This window comes from Meriones unguiculatus, assembly GCF_030254825.1.
Source record: "Meriones unguiculatus strain TT.TT164.6M chromosome Y unlocalized genomic scaffold, Bangor_MerUng_6.1 ChrY_unordered_Scaffold_23, whole genome shotgun sequence".
In the NCBI taxonomy this organism is placed as follows: domain Eukaryota; kingdom Metazoa; phylum Chordata; class Mammalia; order Rodentia; family Muridae; genus Meriones; species Meriones unguiculatus.
In genome coordinates this window covers 6,633,088-6,643,376 of record NW_026843709.1, presented here as the reverse complement: position 1 = coordinate 6,643,376, position 10,289 = coordinate 6,633,088, and the positions used below count along the sequence as shown (strand labels likewise).

Genomic DNA, 10,289 nt, shown 5'->3' with positions numbered 1-10,289 from the left:
ATAGGGATTGCCACTGACATGAACTGGTTGGCCTGCTTTTTGATGCCCTCACACTGATAAGGGTACAGCCTTACCAGGCAACAGAAAAACACAATGCAACCACTCATGATGTGAACTGATAGACTAGGATTATAGGAAGAACTACTCTATCAGTGGTCTTGGAAAGTGGCATGTGTGGAGAACGGATAGGAAGGTGGTATTGGGAGTGGATTGGGTTATGGAGAGATACAAAGTAAATAAAGTATAATTAATAAAAATTAAAATAACAATATCAAAAAATATAGTTCCTTTTTGACTTATATTAAAAGAGGTTGTCCCTTGAGGTTGATATGCCAATGAAAATGACCAGAGAGAACAGTGTATCTGTCTTTCGGTATCTGTCACTTTATATATTTGTTTCTGTTGGTATTAGTCTGTATATTTCTGAATCTATCTCTCTAGCTCTCTCTCTGACTCTTTCAGTCTCTCTCTCTGCTTGCTATTTGTGATTCAATGTGAAAATTTCTCAGTTTTGGTGGATTACAACAAGAGGACTTCTTCCTGACTTGACATCCTGGATACTCTCTCTATAAATATAAGCCATGTCCCAATTAAACACTTTTTGTTCAAAGATTTGCCTTGGTCAGGAAGCATTTTCACAGAAAATAATTCATGGACTAAGGACTATTTGTGCATTTAACAAATAATAATGGAATCTATAATAATATGAATCTCACATGTCAAGGACACATGACTTTACTAATGACCACTTGAATGAAATATGTGGTGCTTGCTTTGGCATCACATTTAATAAAATTAGAGCTACACAGAGAGTATTAGCGTGGCCCCTCCACTAGGATGACACACAAATACATGAGACATTGGTATTTTGTTGTTGTTGTTGAGAAATTAAAAAAAAAACAAATACAGGAAATTATGTAGAGAAAGAACTTAGGGAAGAAAACATGAGCTACAGAGGTAAGCATAAAGAATAGACTTCAAGAGATGGAAGAATCTCAGGTATAGAAGATACAATGGAAGAAACAGATGTATCTGTCAAAAAAAAGTTAAATCTAAAAAATTCCTAGCACAGACTGTCCAAGCAATTCAAGACAACATAAAAAGACAAAAACCTAAGAATAATAGGTATAGAGGAAAAAGAACATTTCCTCCTCCAAGACCCAGAGAGTATTTTCAACAAAATCATTGAAGAAAATTTCCCCATCTTAAAGAAGAGACCACTAGGAATACAAGAGGTCTACAGAACAACCAATAAATTATGTGAGAAAAGAAAATCTTCCTGGCACATAATAAGCAAAACAGGAAGTATACAGAACAAAGAAAATATACTAAAAGCTGCAAAGGAAAAGGCCAAGTAACAGATAATGGCAAACACATCAGAATCACATCTGACTTCTCAACTGAGACTATGAAAGCCAGAAGGCCCTGAACGAATATCATGCAGGCCCTAAGAAAACACAGATATAAGTTCATACTCAGCAAAACTCTCAGTCTTCATAGAGAGACCAAGAAAACAAGATATTCAATGAGAAAAACAAATTTCTACAATACCAACACAAAATTCCAGTGTTAGAGAAGACACTAGGAGAAAAATGCAACCCAAGAAAACTAGCCACATTCAAGAAAACACATGTAAAAATTAACCTCACTACAGTGAAACAAAAAGCAAACAAGCACACCAATTTGCTACCACAGGCAACATCAAAAACGAAGTATCTAACAGCCACTGCTCTTTAATCTCTATCAACATCAATGGACTGAATTTTCCAATAAAAAAAAAACAAAGAATAAAAACAAGGATGCTTAAACAAGACCCAGCAATCTGTTGCATACAAGAACCACACCTAAGTAACAAAGATATACAATTCCTGAGTGTAAAGGGCTGGAAGATTACTTTCAAGCAAATGGGCACAAGAAGCACGTAGGAGTAGCCATTCTAATATCTGATAAAATAGACTGTCAACCAAATTTAATAAAAAGAGATGGGCAAGAACACTTCATAATCATCAGGGGAAACTTCCTCCAGTAAGATATCACAATACTGAACATCTATGCCCCAAATACAAGGGCACTCACATATGTAAAAGAAACATTAATAAAATTTAAACCACACAGAGATCCCCACACATTTATAGTGTGAGACTTCAACATCTCACTCTCAACAAAGGAATAGTCAACAAAACAGAAATTTAACAAAGAAACAATGTCTCTTACAGAGGTCATGAATCAAATAGACATAACAACATTTATAGAATGTTACACCCAAACACAAAAGAATTTACCTTCTTCTCAGCATCTCATGGAACTTTTCACAAAATGGACCATATGGTTCCTTGAAAACCAAGCCTCACAGATACAAGAAGATTGAAATACTCCCTGTATCCTATCTGATCTCAATGGAAAAAAGCTGTAACACAACAACACATAAAGAGCAAAATGCCTATAGAAACGGAAACTGAACAACATGCTACTAAATGACAGCTGGGTCAGGAATGAAATAAAGAGAGAAATTAATTTCTTCCTAGAATTCAATGAAAATAAAGGCACAACATACCCAAACTTATGGGATACAATGAAAGCAGTGCTACAAGGAAAGTTCATAGCACTAAGTGCCTCTAGAAGAAATTTGATACATCTCATTCAAGCAACTTAATGGCTTACCTAAAAACCCTAGAAAAAAAAAGCAGCAGACACACCCAAAAGGTGTAGACAGCTGGAAATAATCAAACTTAGGTCTGAAATCAACCAATTACAAACAATTTAAACAATTAATGAAACCAAAAGCTGATTCTTTGAGAAAAATCAACAAGATAGACAAACCCTTAACCAAACTAACTAAAAGGCAGAGAGACACCATCCAAATCAACAAAACCAGAAATGAAAAGGGGGACATAACTACAGACCCTGAGGAAATTCAAACAATCATTAGAACTTACTTCAAAAGTCTACATGTCACAAAATTTGAAAATGTAAATGAAATGGACAATTTTCTTGATTGATTTAACTTACCAAAGCTGAATCAAAACCAGGTAAATCAATTAAATAGTTCTATATCCCCTAAGGAAATAGAAGTGGTCATCAAAATTTTCCATCCAAAAAACAGCCCAGGGCCAGATATTTTCAGCACAGAATTCTACGAGACTTTCAAAGAATAGATAACTCCAATTCTCTTCAAATTATTCCACAAAATAGAAACAGAAGGAACATTACCAAACTCATTTTATGAAGCCACAGTCACCTTGGTACGGAACCCTCACAAAGACCAACAAAGAAAGAGAATGTCAGGCCAATCTCCCTTATTACCATTGATGCGAAAATACTTGCAAACCAAATATAAGAACACATCAAAGATATTATCCACTATGACCAAGTGGGATTCATTCCACTTATGCAGGGGTCTTTAAATATATGGAAACCCATCAATGTGATCCACCATATTAACAAACTGTAAAAACAAAAAAACAAAAAGAAAACAAAAAAAATGTATGATAATCTCCTTAGATGCTGAAAAAGCATTTGATAAAATCTAACATCCATTCATGATTAAAGTTTTGGAGAGGTCAGGGACAAAAGGCACATATCTAAATATAGTAAAGGCAATATACAGCAAGCCTATTGCCAACATCAAACTTACAAGAGAAACTTAAAGCAATCCCACTGAAATCAGGGACAAGCCAAGGCACCCTATTCTCTCCATATCTCTTTAAAATAGTTCTGGAAGTCCTTGGTATTGCAATAAAAAAAATTGATGGAGATAAAGAGGATACAAATCAAAAAGGAAATGTCATTCTGTCACTATTTGCAGATGACATGACTGAATACATGAGTGACCTCAAAAATTCTATCAGGGTGATCCTACAAATAACGAACACCTGCATCAAAGCGGGCAGATGCAAAATTAACTGAAAAAAAAATTGTAGCCATTCTGTATACAAAAGACAAAAGGGCTGAAAAGAAATTAAGGAAACAATACTGTTATAATAGCCACAAAAGACATAAAGTACCTTGGTGTGACCCTAACTAAGGAAGTCAATGACTTGAATGTAAAAATTTCAAAGACTCTGAAGAAAGAATTAGAAGAAGATATCAGAAGATGGAAAGATCCCTCATGCTCATGGCTTGGCAGGTAACATAGTAAAAATTGTCATCTTACCAAAAGCAATCTACAGATTCAATGCAATTCTCATCAATTACCAACACAATTCTTTACATACTTTGAAATACACTTCTCAATTTCATGTGGAAATATAAGAAATAGGATTACTGAAATAATCCTCTACAATAAAAGATCTTGTGGGAATATGCTATCCCTGATCTCAAATTGTACTATAAAGCAAGCATAATAAAAACTGCATGGTGTTGGCATAGAAACAGAATGGTGGATCAATGGAACTGAATAGAAGACATAGAAATAAACCCTCACAATTATGGACACCTGATCTTTGAGAAAGGTGCCAAAACCATGCAATGGAAAAAAGATAGCATTTTCAACAAATGGTGCTGGTCTAACTGCATGTCTACAACATGTAATAAAGGCAAACAGATTCATACTTATCAGCCTTCAAAAAACTAATGTCAAAGTGGATCAAAGACATCAACATAAAACCAGACACATTAAATTGTTAGAAGAAATAGTGGGCAAGAGCCTTGAACTCATTGGCATAGGAGACAAATTCCTGAACAGGACACCAACAGCACAGGCTCTAAGAGCAACATTCTGTAAATAGGACCTTATGAAACAAAAGATTCTGTAAGCAAAGGACACTATCATCAAAACAAAATAAACGCCTACAGATTGGGAAATACTCACCAAGTCTCTATGTGACAGAGGGCTTATATCCAGTCTATTTAAAGAACTGAAGAAGTTGAAAAGCAACAAATCACATACTGCAATTAAAAAATGGGGGAAAGAACTAAACAGAATTCTTGATACAGGAATATCGAATGGGGGAGAAACACTTAAAGAAATGCTCCCAACCAGGAAATGTAAATCCGAACAACCCTGAGATTTCACCTTACACCCATGTACTTCTACACATATATCCAAAAGAGTCTCAAGTACACAATAAGGAAATTTGTTCAACCATGTTTCTTGCAGCTGTATTTGTAATAGCCAGAACCTGGAAACAACCCAGATGCCCCTGCCCAACTGAAAAATAGATACAGAAATTGTGGTACATCTACAGAATAGAATATTACTCAGCAGTAAAAAAAGGAAATAATGAAATTTTCAGGTCAATGGTGGGTACTGAAAAAGATCATCCTGAGTGAGCTATTCCAAAAGCAGAAAGACACACATGGTACATTCTCACTGCCAGACATGTAATATAAGATAAAACTATTAAAATGTGTACACCTAAAGAAATTAATCAAGAGGGAGGACTCTGGCTAAAATGCTCAGTCCCCATCCTGAAAGGCAAAGAGGATGGACATCAGAAGAAGAAGAAAACATGGAGCAAGTTAGGAGCCTGCCAAAGAGGGCCTTTGAGAGTCTCTGCCCTGAAGAATATCAAAGCAGCTGCTGAGGTTTATGGCAAACTTTAGGTAAAGTGCATGATCTAATGAAAGGAGTCGTAAATAATAAGATATTGAGAGGTCAAGAGTTCCGCAAGAATAGCAACAGAACCAAAAAATCTGAGATGATTAAAATTTCTTCAGTGTGCAGTATCTCTGAACCTGTAACACACCTGCTTTTTCTTGTGAAACCCAGCAAGCCTTTATATCATCCGTTTATCCAGATCCCACACATTTATTCCTGTTTACCTCTGTGACAATGTCAGGTAGGCAATGAAACTTTAATGTTTATTTAATTGTACTGCTTCCTAACTGCAGAAGCTTCATAATGAAGTGAGATTAAGAAGAATGTATCAAATGACAAGGTGGTCTCCTACTGTGGTCTTGGATCTGAAAATTTCCTAGATTGTGACTGAACTGAGTGGTTCCTCACATCCTCACTAAATGCACCTTCATATTCTTATTGATATAATAGTCTGGCAGGGTTTAGGGTTCCCTGGGGTACTGAGTCTTTAAGAGCAGGGAAAAAATAAGGAATCCCCAAAATTCCTGGGACTCATTTGAATGAAGCAGAGAGATTGGTGAGTGTTAGAGGAGAACTGAAGGGCACTAAACTATTTAACAGCTGTTGCTATTCCACTCTAGTGTTGGCAACCCCTAGAAGTGGGGTTGCCTTGGCTGTCTGGCTGGATCAGCAGTCATGTCCTACTCAGGAACTCTCCTGGTCATAGTATTTTCACATAAAATGTTCGTTCAGAGCAGATAAATTTGTCCATGTTAAATGCCTAGGACACAAGAGCACCTGTATTTCCTGCTGTGGTCCTCCAGACAAACCCTCCAAAGTTAGTGTTAGTGCCAGGACTGTAGTTCAGTGGTGCCACCTGAGCTCATGGGGTCTGAGGTTGCTGGGATACCCTGCCACATAATGAGTTCCTGGAAAGCATGCCTCATAAAGTCAAACTCTGCCCTCCTTTAGCAGAATCTTTTTTCCATGTTAAAAGTCATTTTAAATTGGTCAACATATTATTTGTATTGATTTTGTGGAAATTTCATATAATATACATTATACTCCTTTTCCATTGCTCCCAGGTTCAAATTCCTACCCATGGGTAACACTATATTTTTTTTCTTTAAAATAACTCAGTTGAAATATGTGTTTTTCATCTATTCATTGGAAAATGATCAGAGTTTCAGTGCCAAGTCTCTTAAAGAAAGCTGACTTCATCCTTGCTGCAACCTGGCACCACACCCAAGAAGAAGCCATCAGTCCTGAAGAACTCTGTATTTCATCACCTTGATCACAGTTTTCCTTATGTATTTATTTATTAGGATTTGTTCACTTTGTATACCCTATTCTGCTCCCTTTCTTCTACTTCATGTTCCCACTAACCCACGTTTTAAACCCCTTTGCCATTTCTCTACTTCCCTGATTTGGAAAGACCTTCTTACCCTTCTATCTGACTCGAGCTTATCAGGTGGCTGCATCATCTTCCTCTGCGGCCTGATTCTCAGGGCATTTTTCTCCTTGTCTCCTCAATTACCTCTGCTTATCACTTTTCCTGCCTCCTCTTCTGCAGGTTTCCCAGAGCTGTGAGGGGATGGAGAATTTCACAGTGAAATCCCATGTAGAGCTGGCTGTTTTAAGGTCTCTCTCTGAATAATATTGGACTGTGGGTCTTTATTCATTCCCATTTAATGCAGAACAAACATCTCTATGTGTAAAAGAACATGGCACTGATCTAACTGTTGAGAGCCAAGAGCAGCATAATTCAGTAACAACAGTATGACTGGCTTGAAATTTTCTGTAGCCACAGTTTAATTCACTGATACCCAATCCCCAGAGTGGAAGACTGGTTGGTCACAATAGTTTGCCTATTGGATATCACCCACTATTCAGAGACCTCTGAATAAGTGTGCACTGATCATAATTGTCTTTCTGCATTTTAGTTACTTCACCCATATTGATTTTTGCTGGTTCTATAAAACTGTCTAAAAGTATTATGATGTCATTTTCTTAGCTAAATAATACTCCATTATGGAAATATACCACATTATTCCCAAAGGAGTTTGTCACTCCTGTTCTGTAGAACTTGTAACTTGCTGAGACTTTAATCATTGTATTGAATGTCAAACTATCAGGATAACTATGTTCTTTTAGCCTAGAAGTCCCTCCGTCTTTTCTACTTCTTGGTGATTTGTATTGCAATATCCCCTTGAAGCTCATATGTTTACATGTTGAATCCCCAGTGATTAAACATCTGTGAAGTGTTAGGTGGTTTGGCCTTGTTAGATAATATTCCTATTTGAGATATATTATTGGAGGGTCTGCTTTGAGGTTGATATGCCAACATAAATGACCAGACAGAATGGAGTCTCTGTCTCATGGTCTTTGTCACTTTATATCTTTGTTTCTGTGGTTCTCGTTCTATTTCTCAATCTCTCTCACTAGCTCTCTTTCTGTCTCTCTGTGTTTCCCTCTCTCTGCCTCCTGCTTGTGTTTCAAATGAAATGTTGTCAGTTTTGGGGAAGAACTACCACAAGATGAGCTGACATGACATCATGGATCGTCTTTGTACATACATGGACAATGTCCCAATTAAGTGCTTTTGGTTCAAAGATTTGCCTTGGTCAGGGAGAATTTTCACAGTAAATAATTCACAGACTGAGGACATATCTGTTCATTTAACAAATAATAATGGAATTTGAAAGGATGTGAAGTCACTTCAAGTAAATGTGACTTTATTAATGAACTCTTAAAAGAAATACATGACACTTTTCATGAACTAAGAGTTTTGGACAGAGGAACTGTCATCTCTGGGTTGTGTACTTTCAGTTGCCCAGATTGAGGCATGTACGATTGCTCAGCCTTTCTCTCAAGCAGGCAGTCCACTTGGCTCTTATAATAACTGGCTACTGAAACTCTTACTGGCTTTAACCTGTTTCATGACATTATTTTCCTCTCAGGCAATCAAAACCTGAGAGAATCTTGAGGTTTCCATGGATATGGGTAAACAAAATTTCCTCAGTGTCCAGTATTTCTGATCATGTGCACAAGTGAATTTTTCTTGTGAAACCCAGAAAACATTTATCTTGTCCTTTATCCAGATTCCACACCATTACTCCTGTTTACTTCTTTGACATGATCAGCTAGGAAATGAAACTTAACCGAACTTGACTTGTCCGGTTCATTTAACCAGACAGCTTTCTAAGTATGGAAGCTTCAAAGTCATGTGGGATTGTGGGAATGTACCGAATGACAAGGTAGTCTCCTAATGTGGTGGTGGATCTGAAATTTCTTAGGCAGTGACTTTGAACTGAGCAGTTACTCGCGTCCTCACTAAGTGCACCTTCACATTATTATTGATATCACATGCTGTCGGGGTCTCAGGTTCCCTGGGGTATTGATTCTTTAAGAGTAGGGAAAAGAGAATGAAACTAGGTAATTCCTGGGACTGTTTTGGGTGAAACAGAAATATTGGTGAGTGTAAAAGGAGAACTGAGGGTCAATAAAGTATTTAACAGCTGTTGCTGTTCCACGCTAGTGTTGCCAACTCTCTATTAGCAGTGTTGCCCTGCCCTCCTTACTAGATTGGCATTTGTGTCCTCCTTATTGGTCAGTGAGGGACCCTCCAAGTCCTGGGGTTTACAGTTAAAACTGGGCCTTCAAGATGAAGAAAGGGTGTTAGTTATTATTTAAGAAATATGAGGCTGGGGTCAATGGATCTTCTCTGCAAGAGGTTTATTGAGTGGGTATAGAGGAAAGGGGAGAGCAGGACATGAAGAGAAAGAGAGAAAAGGGAAGGGGAGAGCAGGACATGAAGAGAAAGAGAGAAAAGGGAAGGGGTGCTCCAAGAAAGAGAGAGAAAGAAAATAAGAGAGGAGAATAAGAGAGATATAGTAAGAGAGAGAGAGTAATAGGGAGACTACATGTCGAGATTGGCCCTTTAAGGGGCAAGGTAACCATGCCTTCCAAGTGTGGTCACCTGTCTGGCAACACATGATGACATCATAGGTTGCTGGGTAACCCAGGAGCAGGTTGTGTTCCAAAATACTAACTAATGGTCTGTGTCATATGCTTAGGAAATTAAAGCTCCTGTGTCCTCTAATAAACCTTCCAAATGTACTGTTAGTGACAGAACTGGTTGTTCAGTGGTGCCTTCTGAGCTATTGGTGTCTGAAGTTGCTGGGTAACCAGTAGTTCATGGCAAGGATTCTCTGATACATAATGAGTTCCTGGAAAGTATGCCTTATAAAGACAACCTCTACCCTCCTTTAGCAGAATCTTTTCTCCATTTTAAAATTTATTTTAAAAAACGTCAACATAATATTTTTATTGATTATGTGGGAATTTCATATAATATGCATTATACTCCTTTTCCATTGCTCCCAGGTTCAAATTTCTACCCATGTGCCACACTAAACATTTTATCCTTTAAAACACATCAATTGAAGTATGCGTTTTTTGTCTATTCATTGGAAAATGATCAGAGTCTCAGTGCCAAGTCCCTTAAAGAAAACTGAGTTCGCCCTTGCACCACCCTGGCACCAGCCACAAGAAGAAGTCATCATTCTTGAAGATCTTTGCTTTCCATAACCTTGATCATAGATTTTCTTATGTATTTATTTATGATGAATTTTTCACTTCATATCCCCTCTGCTGACCCCCCTCCTTCTCCTTTCAGTTTCACTCAGACTCCAAATGCTTTTTCTCTACTTCCCTGATAGGGGAGGTCTTCCTCCCTCTTCTGTCTGACATTAGCCTATCAGGTGTCACC

General features: G+C 37.5%; 1 non-coding gene across 1 annotated transcript; it reads left to right on the top strand.

Annotated features, from left to right (window-relative positions):
• The first annotated feature begins 765 nt into the window (after positions 1-765).
• On the top strand, positions 766-872 carry LOC132651640 (U6 spliceosomal RNA). Its single transcript, XR_009589226.1, has one exon. It is a non-coding gene; the product is annotated as a U6 spliceosomal RNA (small nuclear RNA).
• Positions 873-10,289: the final 9,417 nt, after the last annotated feature.